The sequence below is a fragment of the Hipposideros armiger genome, unplaced genomic scaffold (genome assembly GCF_001890085.2).
Source record: "Hipposideros armiger isolate ML-2016 unplaced genomic scaffold, ASM189008v1 scaffold_25, whole genome shotgun sequence".
Classification (NCBI taxonomy): domain Eukaryota; kingdom Metazoa; phylum Chordata; class Mammalia; order Chiroptera; family Hipposideridae; genus Hipposideros; species Hipposideros armiger.
In genome coordinates this window covers 4527166-4543115 of record NW_017731375.1, presented here as the reverse complement: position 1 = coordinate 4543115, position 15950 = coordinate 4527166, and the positions used below count along the sequence as shown (strand labels likewise).

General features: G+C 49.0%; 1 protein-coding gene across 5 annotated transcripts in view; it reads right to left on the bottom strand.

The window, feature by feature from the left end:
* Window positions 1-15950, bottom strand: part of KCNIP1 (potassium voltage-gated channel interacting protein 1) — a 316417-nt gene that overhangs the window by 63195 nt on the left and 237272 nt on the right. The window contains exon 1 of one of the 5 annotated variants that reach the window (XM_019635925.1): window positions 8008-8067. The exons of the other annotated variants lie outside the window; for them this stretch is intronic. The gene's annotated coding sequence lies outside the window, so the exon portion shown is untranslated. Of the gene's footprint in view, window positions 1-8007; window positions 8068-15950 lie in introns of those variants that run through there. 5 annotated transcript variants of the gene reach the window in all.

Sequence of the window (15950 nt, the reverse complement as noted above, 5' to 3'; positions counted from 1 at the left end):
GAGAGAGAGAGAGAGAGAGAGAGAGAGAGAGAGAGAGAGAGAGCGCGAGCGCAGTGGGAGCGGAGAACTAACTCATCCTCACCATCTAAAGCAACACTCCACAGTGGGCTCTGACCTCTCCTGGCCTTGGTTTCCCATGGTGCCTGTTCTAGAGAGAGCACCTCGCTGGGTGAATGTCACCTGCATATTAGCATGAGCATATGCCAAACATACATAGTTTTCCCACAGCATGGCCCCTAGTACACACCAGCTTCTTTGTCTAATGCAGAACTAAAGGAAGAGAAATTTCTTCCAATGTTGGAGGAAAAAAAGGGGTTTTATTGGGTGTATTTTGAGTTATGTTTTCATATATTTTAAGGATGATTTAGGGAATTTCACGGGTCATTTTGACTACATCCAATTACAATCTTCTGTGTTGACTCCAGAGCTACCGAAGTAATTACTTTATAATCTTCTTTATCCACTTAACTTAACCAAGCCTTATTTCTATAAGTGGTAATAACGCAAAGTTGATCCCAGCTTGTTTTTGAATTGTTTCAAATTCCAGATTAGCATGCTCCAAAATAATGGTTTTATGATCCACATTATAAATAGAGCTCAGAACCATACAGTGTTAACATCATCTTACTATATTTCAAAAAGCCATAAAGAAAATTGCTGTTTGCACCATTAACCAGATAATGTTAATGCAAATCATGTACCTAAATGTGAAACTACTGGCTCCAAGAATACTCTGGAAATGAGTTAACATTGTAATTTTGGCCAACAAATGGCTAACCTAATTTAGCTACAGGTAGACTTAGCTGTACGATGCTTGATGTACAGGTAAATCATGGGTAATAGCCACATAGGAAAGAATAATGAGCAAGCCCAACAGTAGCTAGAATGAACACTTTGTTTTAAATGTTTTACCCTCATTAAACGCATTAATATTCATGAGCAAATGATTATCTATATGAATTTCCTATGGTAATGACCCAGATTCAGCCAGTCCTCCCCCTTTTTAAGTGGATACCCGCATCAAAGTACCGCGTGATTTTATTGTGACTAGGGTAGTATATCAATTTGAGGAATTTATTACCAGCTTGTGGACATGACCGGAATGTGAGTTCACTTCAGTTGCAATTCGCCCTTTGGGGTGTCCTCATAGCATGCAGGCCTAGAGCCTGTCACGTGGTGGGCGCTCAACAAAATCTGATAAACAAAAAAGCAGGCGCCAGGCGAGTGGCCTGCATCCTCCATGATAGGAGAGCACAGAGAAAGGCAGGTCCCAGCGGCTCCAGGGACCAGAGCAGGCTTCCTGGAGGAAGTGGGACAGAGCTGAGCCCCAGAGCGGGTGAGGGCTGGGGAATGGTGGAAAGCTGTGCAGGGGGCGTTTCAGAATGAGAAGAGGAAGAGGTATTGGTGCAGGCAGAGGGAAAAGGCGTAGGGAAGCGCTAAGGATGGTGTGACTTTTGTAGGAGATGAATTGCTGGGTGAAGGGGTCACCTTTGGGCTTGTCACACCAGTACTCTCTTTCCTAGGAAATGTCCTCCCCCAATTCAGATGTTTTTAATGCAAACTGCAGTATTCCTACAATGTGAGCCTGCTCTCTGGCCACCAGCTGCTTGGTGAGGGGGGGGACCAATCAGTCTTCATGGAGTGTTGGCGCTGGGATGAAGGCATTATCAGTTCACTCTCTCTGGGCGGCCACGCTGTGGATATAAACCTGGAGCTGTAGGGGATGGCCGTCCTCTGCCATGTGTATTGGAAAAATGACAGCACATCTGTAGGTAAAGGGAGGCAGAGACGGGAGAGAGCAAGCGAGGGACACAGGGCGCTGCCTGGGGATGCTGTGCATTTCAGGCCCTGGTTCCACAGAGGCCCAGGTGCCTCTCTCCTCTGAGAAATCCTCCTATTTGGCTTAAGATAAGTGGAGTTGGTTTTTGTTACTTGGCACCAACTTAGAGATTTTTCTGTGTACCTGTAATATGAGTCTGGAGTAGGCAGAGAGGGCCTCACAGATTATGGCACAGAACCCCATCTCAAAGCCAGAGGTCGTCTCCCAGACCCGTGAACGGCGATGGGGAGTGAGGAGGAGGAAGCACAGGAGACTTGTTCATTTCATGGCTTCCTGCTCTGTGCCAAGGCCATCGAGCTCATCACATCTGAGCAGCAAGAACACTTCTCCCACTCCCTGTATGCACGTAAGATGTAAGATCCTGGGTCCAGGAAACTCTGACAGATGCCGTCCCCCTTGGCCAGTATTGACAGGAAAGGGATTGAGAGAGGGGCTGTCCTTCCTCCACTTACCGCATGGCGGTTCTTCTGACCCCCAGTCCTGCCTGCCTGGACCCCCACCTCTGATGCCCAGCCACCTTGTTCCCCACTCCTCCCCCGGGGATGGGGTGGGGTGCACTGCACACTCTGGATGCATCCCAGACCTGCACTTGTTCACCGCCATCTGGGTATTCTCATCCCAAACAAGCAAAGCTGAGAATGAAAATCTGGGCATATGAACGTCCAGAACCAACCTCACTGGCTGTAAGCTTCTGGAAGGCAGGGACTGTGCCTTAGTGTTTTGGATATTTTTTTCAGGGTGGGAAGGAGGATGCAGAGTGGTGTCTGGGAAAGCGCTCAGGCTTTCCTTAACCCCCTCCGAGCTCCCTTCCCCATCTGTAAAATGGGAAAGCAGTGACTATCTTTCCACAGGGATATTTTCATGATAAAATAAAGAGGTGGTGTGTGGACAGGCACAAGGTCACACCTGGTATACTGTAGGTATATATAGAGGGTAGTCCCTCCCCGCCCCTGCAGGCACCCTGGAGTCTGACATCCAAGGTCACTCAGACAAGCACCTGTGAAGTCCCGTGGCATCCTCCACACCAGCTCTCTGCTTTTCACCCTAAGCGGGCAACGCCCCCTTTCCTCTGTGTCTGGCTACCTCAGATGAGACCCAGTGCCTTCAGCCCCTCTATTCATGGCCCTTGGAAGCCCCTGTCCCTCAACACAGTCATGGGGGAACCTGGTACTGCAGCTGTCCCCTGCTCTTTGTCTCCAGAGCTCTCCCCCCCCCCACAGCCAGCCCACTCCCCCATCGCTCACCCTGACAGCCTCAAATGTCTATTTATTTGCAGACTAACTTCCTGGTGGTTTAATATCCCCTTGAATTACTGTACAATCTCTTTCAAGTTATATTTGATTATTTTTCACATTTAAAAACATGAACACAATTGCCCAACAATGGCACATGCCGTTACAGTCAGAAATAAAATAGCATTGCAATACCATCTATGCATCTTAGACAAGTAGTCAGTCCCTGGAAATTATGTCTCCAGCATAGAGCGAGATCTGCAGTGATAGGTACCATATAAATGCATATGAGACAATAAATAGTTACAAAGGGAGAGGATGCTGAATAATTAATTCACCCGCCTCTCCAGGCACATTCTTTATAAATCTGTCCCAGGCGTTCTTTTTTTTTTTTTTTTCCAGAAGCAAATATTTAAAAGTAAAGAATAAGTAATGTCCAGGAAGGAGAGACATAAACAAACAAACAAAAATCAGTGGGGGGAGATAGAAGATTACAGATGGTGAGGGTTCCAAGATTGCTGTAGTATTGACTGGATGGCGCTTGCTAAGGAGATGGGCGAGGTTAGCACAGGATGGGGTAGTTCCAAGGGGAGGCAGGGTTGGTTTGGGGTCAGACCTAAGCATTAGGTATTCGTGCTGGATTAATGCCATGGATTTCTTACCTGGGCCCAATCAATGTGTGCATAGAGAGGGAAAAAGCCTCAGCGATACATTTAGAAAGTTCTAGAAGTCTTCTCCCTTCGCCCGGCACTACTGGATCTCTAAGAATTGCAGGATAAGCAAATTATCCAATCAAAACTAGGCTTTGACTCAGGGATAGAAAAAGACAGTCCAAGGAATATAATCTATAATGTTGTAAGTATTACTTAGGGGGCCAGATGGACCCATGTCCTTTTGGGGAGTCCACTTCATAGTCGATGTAGAGGCCTGACCACCGCATTGTATTTCTGAAACTGATGTTGAATAATACTGTATGTCAACTATAATTATATATATACATATAGTCTCGGGACATGGAGTAGATCGCGGGAACGGATTCAATGGAATTGTAATAGATAAACATGATATCGGAGGTGGGAGGGCAATAGATGGGGGGAGGGGGGTTGTTACCTGGTGAGGGTGAAAAGGGTAACTATGGTATTGTTCTGTACACCTGAAACTAACAATAAAAAAATTAATTAAAAAAAATAATAAAATCCAGAAGCTATAAAAAACAAAACAAAACAAAACAAAAACTTGGCTTTGATTTGCATCCCTCCACTGAGGGGTACTTACTACCTCTCAAGGTGACTTGTCTTAACTATGGAAGCCCTGACTATTAGAAAGATCTTCCTATGGAGTTCAGAGAGAGGGAGGGCGAGAAGGAGGGTGGCGGTGGGGGGGAGGAGAGGGAGGGAGGGAGAGAGAGAGAGAGAGAGAGAGAGAGAGAGAGACCTACAAGAGCCAAGAAGAGTCCAAGCTTATATCTCTTGACCCATCCAGATATCGAGAGATCAAGTGCCATCCACCCCTTCTCCTGGCGAATGGACCTGAAATTCCTCTGGTCTGAGAATCCTTTGGATTCACAAGCTTCCTTTGAAAATGTGCTCCTTGTACTGACCGGTCATTCATTCCTCAGTGGGAAATACGGTTATTCTCTTGGTATATCTCTCAGATCCACAGTCTTTATCAGATACCTGACTTGCAAACATTTTCTTTCACCCTGTGTCTTGCCTTTTCTTTTTCTTAACAACGTCTTTTGGTGCCGAAGTTACAAACGTTGATGAAATCCAGTTTACTAATAAAGTGGTGTAGGAGGCACAATGGCACACCTACTTTGGAAAATCCCCAGTTGGCATTTTCCTAACAAGCTAAGAATTCACCTCTCATATGATCCGACAATTGCAGTCCTAGGCATTCACCCAGGAGACATGATAGCTTCTGTCCATATAAAGACTTGTACATGAATATCCCATCCATTCCCACAGCTTTTGGGAGATTGTGATGATGAGTGTAAGGTGCAGGCACTGTACGTACACAGTCAGTGCTCAGTACACGCGGACTGCCCCCCGCTTTGCCTTCCAGGCTCCCCTCTGCTTCTCGAGGGCGGTTCCTGCAGTCTTGGTGCCCCTTACCGTCTTAGGTTTAGAAAACCAGGGGCAATGGTGAAGGCATTAGCTGGGGGTCATCGGCAGTCTGCCACCTACTGACCAAGTGATCTGGGGCCATGACTTGGCCAGACCCTCCCACACCTGATGAGGAGGAGGACTGAGGACAGCACCCAGGAGACTGTGAGGACTGAGGGTGACGGGGTGCTCAGCACCTCCAGGGCAGCAGCAGGGAGTAAATAGTCAATAAATGCTGGCTGCTAATGTAGAGTCTGTGCCTGACCCCTCTCAAGGGTATTTGCGTGCTACGGGGGAGCCACAGGGAAGGTCCTGTTAGAGGGAGGGCTGGTCTGAAGGAGGGACCCTCAGACAAGGGAGGGTAGTGACATTCGGGGAGCTGGCAGCTGTGTGACTCAGTGGCACCTCAGAGGACCCGTGAATCACTGCTTACGTGGGAGGACAATCAGCTATCCCCACTTCACAGCCCGAAGGAGAGGTGCAGGCAGGATGCAGTGAGCGGGGTGGCGGGAGCGGCTTGGAGCGAGCAGGGTCTGTGCACTGAGTTAGGGCTGGTCCTGCAAACAGCAGAGCTCCCCACCCAGCAGACATGAGGATCTGGGTCTGGGGTAGGTGGCTTGGGCTGTGAGCTGAGGGCATGGGGTCTCCCCTCGGGAGAGACCAACACTACCTGGGCAGATCCCTGGCTGAGGTTCAGGCAGTAGACAGGGGCCCAAATTTCTGCCTGGTTTCAGGGACATCTCCCTTACTTATCAGAGAGGGCAGCCTGGGGCCAACCTCTGGGGGTTTAAAGACATGTATCTATCTATCCCTTCATTTCCTATTCCCAGTGGATACACAACCCTGGGGCAGCCGCCTCAAAGCATCCTAAGAGAAATCACCTCCAAGCCCTTTGGGAGCACCTAATCTTGAAGCATCCTGGGAACAGTACTTTGCACATCCATTCCCATAGCACTGGGAAAAACCACCCTGAACTCCCTCCCTTCCAGGCAAGAGATGGCTCCGTCTGGGTGATTCTGTCTACAAAAGGGTTCTGAGGTCTGGGGCCATCGAGAAAGTAAAGAGGTTCGGAGGTGAGTTAACCAGTAGGTCCTGGGGCTGCACATGCAGGTGAAGGCTCCCCGTGCCCCCTAGCAGATTCCTCATAAGCCTTTGATGTTTCAGTGCCAGAGATTACTTCAGACAAGGGGTTAATATCTGAAATATGTAAAGACCTCATACAACTCACCAGCAAAAACAAAACAAAACAACATTAAACCCCAAATCTGATTTAAAAATGGGCAGAGGATCTGAATAGACATTTCTGCAAAGAGTACATACAGATGGCCAACAGACACATGAAAAGATGCTCAATGTCACTAATTATCAAGGAAATGCAAATCAAACCGCAATGAGATACCATCTTGCACCTGTCAGAATGGCTATCATCAATAAATCAACAAACAACAAGTGCTGGCGAGGATGTGGAGAAAAGGGAACCCTGGTGCACTGTTGGTGGGACTGCAGATTGGTGCAGCCACTATAGAAAACAGTACGGAGGTATCTCAAAAATTAAACATAGAATTACCTTATGACTCAGCAACTCCACTTCTGGGTATTTTTCAGAAGAAAATGATAACACTAATTTGAAGAGATATCTGCACCCCTGTGCTCACAGCAGCATTATTTATAGTAGCCAACATATGGAATCAACCTAAGTGTCCATCAGTAGATGAATGGATAAATAAAATGTGGTACATATGTGCAGTGGAATATTACACAGCCACAAAAAAGAATGAAGTCTTGCCACTTGCAACAATATGGATGAACCTAGAGGGTATTATGCTAAATGAAAGAAGTCACAGAGAAAGACAAATACTGTATGAGTTCACTTATATGTGGAATTTAATAAAACAAATGAACAAACAAAACAGACTCACAGATACAGAGAACAAACTGATGGTTGCCAGAAGGGAGGGGGTTGAGGGCTATGGGTGAAAAAGGCGAAGGGTAATAAGACATACAAATTTCCAGTTATGAAATAAATAAGTAATGGGGATGTAATGTATAGTATAGGGAATTGGGTCAATAAATCATAATAACTGTATACAGCGACAGAGGGGTACTAGACTTACGGCAATCGCTTTGTAAGGTATACAAATGTCCAGTCACTATGTTGTACAAGTGACAATAATACAATATTGTATGCCAATTCTAATTAAAACATACATTTTAAAAAATGTCACTTCGGAAACCTGACCCTACAGAGATGTCACAATGCAACCTCCCCTGCACACAGGCAATTGGAATCTAAAACTTGTTCCCACTGGCTTGAACCTTGACGCAAGGCGACAGGTGGGAGACAGTGACAGGAAGAGACAGAGCCAGGGTGGGTGACGTGGCCGGTGGGATGCCATGAGTTTGGAACGGCTGAGGCTGCATGCCACGGAGGATGAAGGTGTTCTGGATCATTGAGGTGCGATTGGTGAGGTCCCAGAAAGCTCCCTGCACCCCTCCATCCCATGCCAGTGGGTCTCAGCCATTAGAAGCTGCCAGGAGAAGCTCTTTAGAGCCAGTGTCACAGATCACGGCGGGGGGGGATGCCCCCCTTGGAGCAGGCAGCCCAGTGCATGCCACATGCACAGACAATGGGGCCAGGTCCTGGGCTGATGTACCTGGAAACCACCGGCCCCTCTGCTTCCCCCAACCAAGGCTAGGGGCCCTCCGTGTGACCCCAAGGCTGGGCATCCCCTTTCCAGGCCCAGAGAAGTCTCCTTGGGGAAGGAGAAGTCTGCACATGGAAGTCCACCCCGGCTGAGACTCGAGATGCAATGAATCAATCATGTCTTACTGTGGCCGCTTTTGCTCCCAAACTGCCACGTGTGTCATCACACCGCCCTCCCGGCTGCTCGAGCCTGACTTACCTGCAAGAGAGAACACAGATGGGGATGACAGACATCTTCCCTTGGGACCAGCATGGCCTCTGGGACTGGACCAGGGAGCTCCTTGCACCAAAGGAGCTTTGACTCTGAAAAGGCCTCCCCAGCAGGGCAGCACCATCAGGGTAACCCACACCTTTCTCGACGCCGTGACCTTGACCAAGTCAACAGCCTGGGAGAAATGTAAGGAGGCACAGAAGTGGGGTCTGGAAAGAGGCTCTTCCCAGGGACTGGGATACATGGGGAGGCCATGCCCACAGGCCTCAATGAGCATGAATGCTGGTCTGGAGGCCATCTAAGAGAGTTTTGCTTTGGGGCTGCGAGTTTTCCCTGGGGAAGAGGAAAGGAGGGACCAAGGTATATTCCTTTTCCTCAGCCACCAGGGGCGCTGTAGTTCACTGAATGCTTTATCCTCTGCACAACTGCAAGCCAAAAGGAATGAACAGCTCTGGGGTGGAGCCTGCATGCTGCTTACAAATGATGCCCCCACTGCCCGTTTCCTGTGCGTCCGAAGGAAGGAGCCCACCCTGTTCATCCCACGCCAGGCCGCCCTTCCAGGATATTCCCAAGCTTCGCCAGACTGGGAGGCATGTTGGAGCCTCGAGCAATGGCAAGATGGCTGAGAGTTTTCATACCTGGGCTCCTCCCCAAATACGAGTACATATGTGAACGCGTCCAGCACACACTGGGAGAGTTCAGTAAACATGGCTTACCGTGTTATGCGCCATTGCTGACTGAGTTGATTCCCTTGGTAAGTGCGGTAACAAACACGCCCTTGCTGTCAGAAGCCTGAAGTACAAACACTGTCATGTTTTCCCTTATCATAATCACTTCTAAGCCCACCCTGGATATTGACCTGCAGTTTAAGAGCATCATCCACCAAGGGCCCAAACCATAAGGCACATGTGCAGCTGAAATTCAAATGGCAGCTCTGGGCTCCAGCTCACTTAGATTTAATCGACTTTGCCACACCAGATCGCCTTTCTAGCACCAGACTGCGTTGGACGGCTTTCTTCCCTGCATGCATCCTCACAGCGTTGACATGCTAATGTGCATTGTGACTCTCTAGTGCCCGCCAGGTCTTGGCCATCAGACCATTGTCCCTGTCTCAGGAGATAGAAACAATACCCATCTGGTATTCACTCAGCTTCTCAGGAGTCACTCTTGGCACCTCCCTGGTCCCCATTTCCATGGTGAATCCATCACCAAGTCCTGTTGATTTGACTCTCTAAATTTCTCTGGAATTCACTGCCACCATCTTCGACCAGGCCACCCTCCTCTGTGGAACTGATGGCTGGTGCTCAGGCAGCCATCTTGGACCATGAAGTAGCAGCCATGGGCTAATATTGGCAGAAGGGGAAGACAGAAAGAGCCAAGTTCCTCACAATGTCTTGAAGCTGCCGTGCAAGCCCTGTACCAGCCACCTCCTGCCTTCTTTCATGTGTGAGAGGCATAAACTTCATGGTCTGACATAATGTTGTTTTGGAATTTGATTACACGCAGCCGAACCCATCCAGCTGGGTCACGGAGGTAGGGAGAAGGGGTGTGACCTGTGAACAGGTGTATCCCAGGTGGAGCCTGCATGGCTCTTGAATTAGAAAGTGCTTGGAGCAGAAGATGGGCGGACAGGAAGGTTCCACAGGAGAGCGTGGGCCAAGGGGACGTGTGAGGGAAGTTACTGCATCCTCAGGCGGGGGCGGGAGGGGGCACTTGATAAGCAGGGTACACGTCCTCTTGTATTACCTCCGCCGTTTCTCACAACACATAACCCTATGAGTCTGGCTCTGTTATTATTTTCATTTTACAAATGAGAAAAGCGAGTTTAGGGAGGTGAGGTAACTTTCCAAGGTCACACAGTTAGCGATGGAGGCAGGACGCCTGGCTTCAGGGCCTGGCCCTCAATCGCTGACTTCCGCAGGTGTGTTTGTTTTACCTGAATATCCAGCGGTGGCTGTTTTATATGGGGTGTACCGAGTTTTCACATTGTAGAACTACAAACAGAATTGACTGTCAGTCTGGAAGAAACTTAAAGCTCATTTACCTAGAAGTCTTTATTGTTGCTGATTATTATTATTTGTTCATTAGTATCAGCAGCAGTAGTAATAGTTGCAGCCTGAGAGCCTTTGGTCACAGACTCTCCTGTGAAACCCGGTGAGGAAATAAAAGGTAGGCTGCCCCAGGTGAAGCAGGGTGTGGACCTCAGAGAAACCTTGCTTGCGTTCCTCTTTGTGTCGCTCTCTGTCCTGTGCAGGAAGTGGTCTCCGCGTGGAGACACCCCTGCTCAGCCTCTGGAACGTGGGCCTTCCTCAGACTGCTGCTGCCCTCCGCTGGTCAGAGCTGGAATTGGCAGACATTTCCTCCCAGTTCAGGGATGCAGAAAGCTCCGGGCTGGGGTGAGAGGGTCCTGCGGAGGCTTTCTCAGGGGCTGCCCCTCCCACTGCCCTGTCAACGTTGTGTGTGGGGGACGGTCACAGGACTTGTCAGGAGCTGAGGGAAGAGACCGCTTTATGTACTACGCACAGGGTTGCTTTGGACGCCTGGACCAGGGCAGAGAGGAGGAGCCAGACAGCCTGGAGTGCGGTGGGGGCCCGGAGGAGGAGGACGAGGAGGAGGACGGGCTAATAGAGGGGCCGGCACAACCTCATTATGGCTTTTAAGCAACACACCTACGTCGTGAATACAGCAATTATTACTCTTATTTTCAGAAACTGCCTCTCAGAATGGTTAAATAACTCTATTCCATAGCTATCAGGACCTTAGGCTTTGGGGTCAAATGGTCTGGATTCGAGTCTCAGACTCGAGATGTGTGAACCTTGGCAAGTTTCTTAGCCTCTCCAGGGCCCACTTTTCTCATCAGGAAGCCTGCAGGCCGCAGAGGGTGGCTGAAATGGACCCACGCAGGCAGGCGGGGCGCTGGCGCATGCCTGCCATGGGGTCAATAAAGCTCTAATCCATGCAGCAGATGCAGTTACTGTCTGAAACACACCTGGCAATGGCTGCAGGGATTTCACCTGGTCGGCCTGCCGCCCCCTGCGGGCAGAGAGCTGTGAACGAGGATTGTGGAACGTGGGCTAAAGTTATATCCAGGTGGTGCTGTCCTGCCCTGAATTGCAAACTAAATCTGGCAGCACCTGGGCCCTCCGGCAGCCATCTGGATGCTCACCTAAAGCCTAGGTCTTGGAGATCTCTGGCCCGTCCCCCACCCTCAGGAGCCGCCTTCATTCACCTCTCACTTCATCCTGCTTTGAGCTGAACAGAGGATAGAGAGTAGACAAGTCTTTTTCCCAATGCCCTGAACCATTTTAGTCTCCATTCATGTATTCAACACATACTGACTGAATGCTTTTGCTGGGCCCATCACCATTCTAGGGGCGGGAGACTCAGCAGCCAACAAAGTGGATGATGAGCGTGCCCGCACGGAGCTTACACTCAGCGGGGGAAAGGGAGCTAGGAAACCAACAGGTACAACATACGGTGTGATAGTGCGGGGAGTGTAGGACCTGCCCCGCAGCGCGGGGTCCATGCTGCAGGTAGAGGGCTCCGGAGGCGTTCATTTCCTGCCCCGCCTCGTGCACCCTCTGCTCGCTGTTCTCGCTTTAACACTGGCTTGCTGTGCGATCGTGATCAGCTTTTTGTTCCCCCATTTCCTCCCCTAGCAAAGGGAGATACATCCAGGATGGAAAATACCACTCAGAGGGCTGGGGTCATTGGTGAGGAGTCTGCGCACACACGGTGATCAGTCAGTACTGCCCTCGTGGAGGCGTCTACGCTACTGGCCCAGGGAGCAGGCCCCGGAGGGTCTGGCTCGTTCCAAGGCCCGGGGCCTCTCCATGCACTCCCCACATGGTCAGAGCTCGGACCCTGCGGGCAGCTGGCCTGTTTGCCCTCTGCTTTCTGCCCCCATGGTCCCTGTGTGTCCTTGCGGTCTCCACTGGGTGATGGGAGGGCCTCCAGGTTTCAGGCCTGCAGCTCTTGTCTCGACTCTCACTCCGCTGGTGATCTCATCCCGCGACCCATGATTCCACAGTTTCTGTCTCCCGCCAGGCTCTCCGCTCACCTCCAGCCCCTGTTTCCACCTGCTGTCATCACATTTTCACTTCGATGTCTAACAGAACTCTCTGACTTAGTAAAACGAGGCTCCGGATATAAAGTTCCCCAAACCTGTCCTGTGTCGTCCCATAGAATTGAAAGGAGCCGGTTCTTCCAGTCGCTTTAGACATAACTTCTGGAGACGGCCTTCACACTTGCCTCCCTCACACCCACATCCGTTCCAGCAGCCTAACCTGCTGGCTTCACCCTGAAAATACGCCCCGAGACTGGTCACTTCTCGCCACCTCCACCTGTTCCACCACCACCCATGACCTGCTTGGTGACTGCAGTGGCTTCCTAACTAGTCTGTCTGCCTCCCTTGGTCTGCTTTCATCAGGGTAGTCCAGTGATCTTTTTATAAATTGAAGTCAGACCGTTTTATAAATTTAAGCCCAGAAAGTTTCTGCTCCAAACCCTCCAATAGCTCCCAATTTCCCTCGGACTGGAAAAAAGGATCTTTGCAAAGATAACCTGTCTTGGCTGAAGACCAAACCCTGAACAAGGAGGAAACGGTGCATGCCCCCTGAGAGCTTAGAGTGTGTGGGAAGCAGACAGCAGGGAAATAACAGCCCCGTGTCCAGAGAGCTTCAGACTGTGATGGATTGATGATGGGGGTGGGGTGGGGGGTGGTCAGGGAAGGCCTCTCTGAGGAGGTGATAGTTAAGATAACAAAGAGACTTAGAGCTGAAAGGAACTCTTGAGACTTCTACTTTTATAAGTCTTCCTGCCTCATATATCTAAAGAAGAAAAAGAAGCCCAGAGAGGTGAAGCAACCTGCCCAAGGCCACACAGCCTATTACAGAGTTGGAGTTCCAAAGAAAGCCTCCTGCTAGCCTGGTCTATGGCTCATGATTGCTGGCCTGAAGCTGTAATTCCTAACAGTTATTTCTGGGTATTTAGCTCCTCTTAATATACACATACACATTATACTTTATTTATATACATTATATATTTTTATTATATGTTATTTATTCATTTTTAATTTGAGCTTCTAACTCATCCAGTTGGTGTAACCAGGGAATGTTGTTGTTGTTATTATTATTATCATTGAGTGGTGATCAGTTCCTATAAAAGACAAGTGAAGTTTCCTTGGGATATTCATTATTTAAAAGAGAAATAATCGCTCAAGAGTTTGAGCTCTGAGCAACAGCGGTTCGAGTCAGCCCGAGCTGAGCAGCCGTGAGCTGCCAACAGGTGGCAGGATGGCTCAGCTAAAAAAATAAATAAATAAATAAAAATAAAAGAGAAATAAGCTCAGAGAACCTGTGACCTACATTAAGTCTTTTTTTTATTTGCTAACAAATAGGAATTAATCATTTAAGTGCAAAGGAGTAACAGACACAGGAGACTAAATTTTGTTTTAGACTTGACTTTGGTGACCGGAATGCCTGCGTGTAGAACTGGGTTATGCTTTTTGACGTGTTCTTTAAAATACCTCTAAGTAACACGACTTTGTTTCCCTCTTCTGTGGGTACTCATCTAACGGTATAGGTTTTGAGTTTATACATGAAACAATCCTAACTTTTACCAATAATATGAAGTAAGAAAATATTTCCATCATTTTTCAGTCTCTAGTTCTCTTCATGAAGCTCTTTTCTTTTTTCCTTTTTGTTATTTTTTCAATTGAGATATAATTGACATATAACATTATATTAGCTTCTGGTATACAACATCATGATTTGATATATGTATGTATTGCAAAATGGTCACCATGATAGACCTCATTAATATTTATTACCATTCTTATTCCATAAAATTTATGTAAATTTTTATTACATAAAAACATAAAATATATAGAAAATTAAAGGCGTATGTATATAATATATAATATAGAAAATACGTGTAATTATAATATGCACTATAATTATATATAACATAGGATGTAATCTATAATCTATAATATACCTCTCCTTTTATTGTCAAATGAAAAAGGCACCACAAAACCGATCATATTAACTATGGCCCCTGTGTGACTAGATCCCTCACTCTTGTCTCATCAGTGCTTTTTGACACCTGTCACTCCTTAGGAAGGACGCCCTGTCCCCTTTGGCCCCCGGACACCGCACCTGGAGGGTTTCCTTCCCTTCCCTGTTTCCACCTGCATCTTCTTTGATGATCCTTCCTTATCTCTTCAACCCCCCACCCCGGGGGTGGGGGGGCCCAGAGCTGCAACTCCCACTCTTTGCTTCCCTCTGTGCACACACTGCCTTGGAGATTGCATCTAGCCTCGTGGTTTCATGTGCCAATGACTCCAAAATCCTATCACCCACCAGGATCTCTGTCCTGAAAACCAGCATCATGTATCCAGCCATCCACTTCAGCGCTGCTCGAAGCGTGGCTGGCCATTGGGCAGCATCTGCGCCACTTGGGAGCGTGCTAGGAACGCAGAGTCCCGGGCCCCAGCTCAAACCTGCTGACTCAGCCACTCCAGTGGGAAGGGCCGAGGGCGTCAGCACCTGGTGCAAGCTCACCGGGGGCCCTGATGCACGCTGAAGTCTGGGGAGCGTGTTACCTCTTGACCTCTCCACGTGGATGTGTAATAGGCTCCTCACCTGTCCAAACTTGAGCTCCCGATAGGCCCTCCCAATGAGCACCTCCACCTGCCTCCCTCGCCTAAATGAATGGTGACTCCATCCTGCCACTGGCTCAGGCCCAAAACTTTGCAGTCTTTCTGGCCTTCTCTCTTTGTCTCACCCGCACATCTGGTCTGGTTGGCTCTATATGAAAAATACGCGTGTATCCAGAATCTGACTCGCTTGCACCACCTTACTGCTTCCACCCTGGTCGGACCCACCATCACCTCCCACCAGATCCTTGCAGGAGCCTCCCAGGTGCTCCCAGCTTCTGCGAGACCTCAACAGTCTATTCACAGCACAGCAGCCAGAGGGAATCCAGTCGAAGTGCAGTCAGACATTGTCTCTTTTGTGTCCAAACCCGCCATGGGCTCCCTTTCGCATGCAGAGTAGAAGCTACACCTTCTCAGGACCTACCGGCCACACACCTCTGTCCTTTGCACACCTCCCTGGCCATATTGCCTCAGCCCTCGCCTTGGTTCTCTGACCCTGGCACTCCTGGCCTTGCACTGGCTATTTTTTCTGTCTGAAAAGCTCTCCACCCAGAGACCTGCATATCCGACCCCAAACTTCCTTCAGGTGGTTGACTCAAAGTCCCTCTCAACAAGGCTTCCCGGACCACCCCCCTAAAATTTCAGTTTGTTCCCTACTTAATGTTTTGTTGCTCTATGACTGGCTGCCTTATTTTTTCTTGTTTGTTGCCTATATATTCAGTGGGGTGTTGCTCCCCAGAGCCTTGCTCTCTGGGTACCCTCCTCCCCTAAATTGTACTGCCGAATAGATTCCTGCTCAGGCCTGTCTTGCCCTCTTTGGACACCAGGTGGCGCTCCACACCGCTCCAAGCTCCTGGCTTCCTCCACTACTGCTGGAGTAAGAACCTGAGAGTCTGCCCAGGTGGGTCCTGAGGCCTGATCCCCCAGCGACCTCTCCCTGAAAAGAGGATGACTTTTCTGACTCCACAATGAGGACAGTCCCTTTTAGACCTGGGGATGCACAATTCTTCCTGGTGAAAGAGGTAGAAAAACGGCTTCTTCCAGGTTCAGTCTGGGTTCAAGTTCCCCAAGACTTCCTCTTGCCAGGAAATGCTGTGGAGGCCTACTGTGTGCTAGGCACTGTGCTGAGTGCTTTCCCCCAGTTGTCCTACTGAATCCGTGCCATAGCTCTGTGATGTTAGCATCATTGTTCCCATTTTT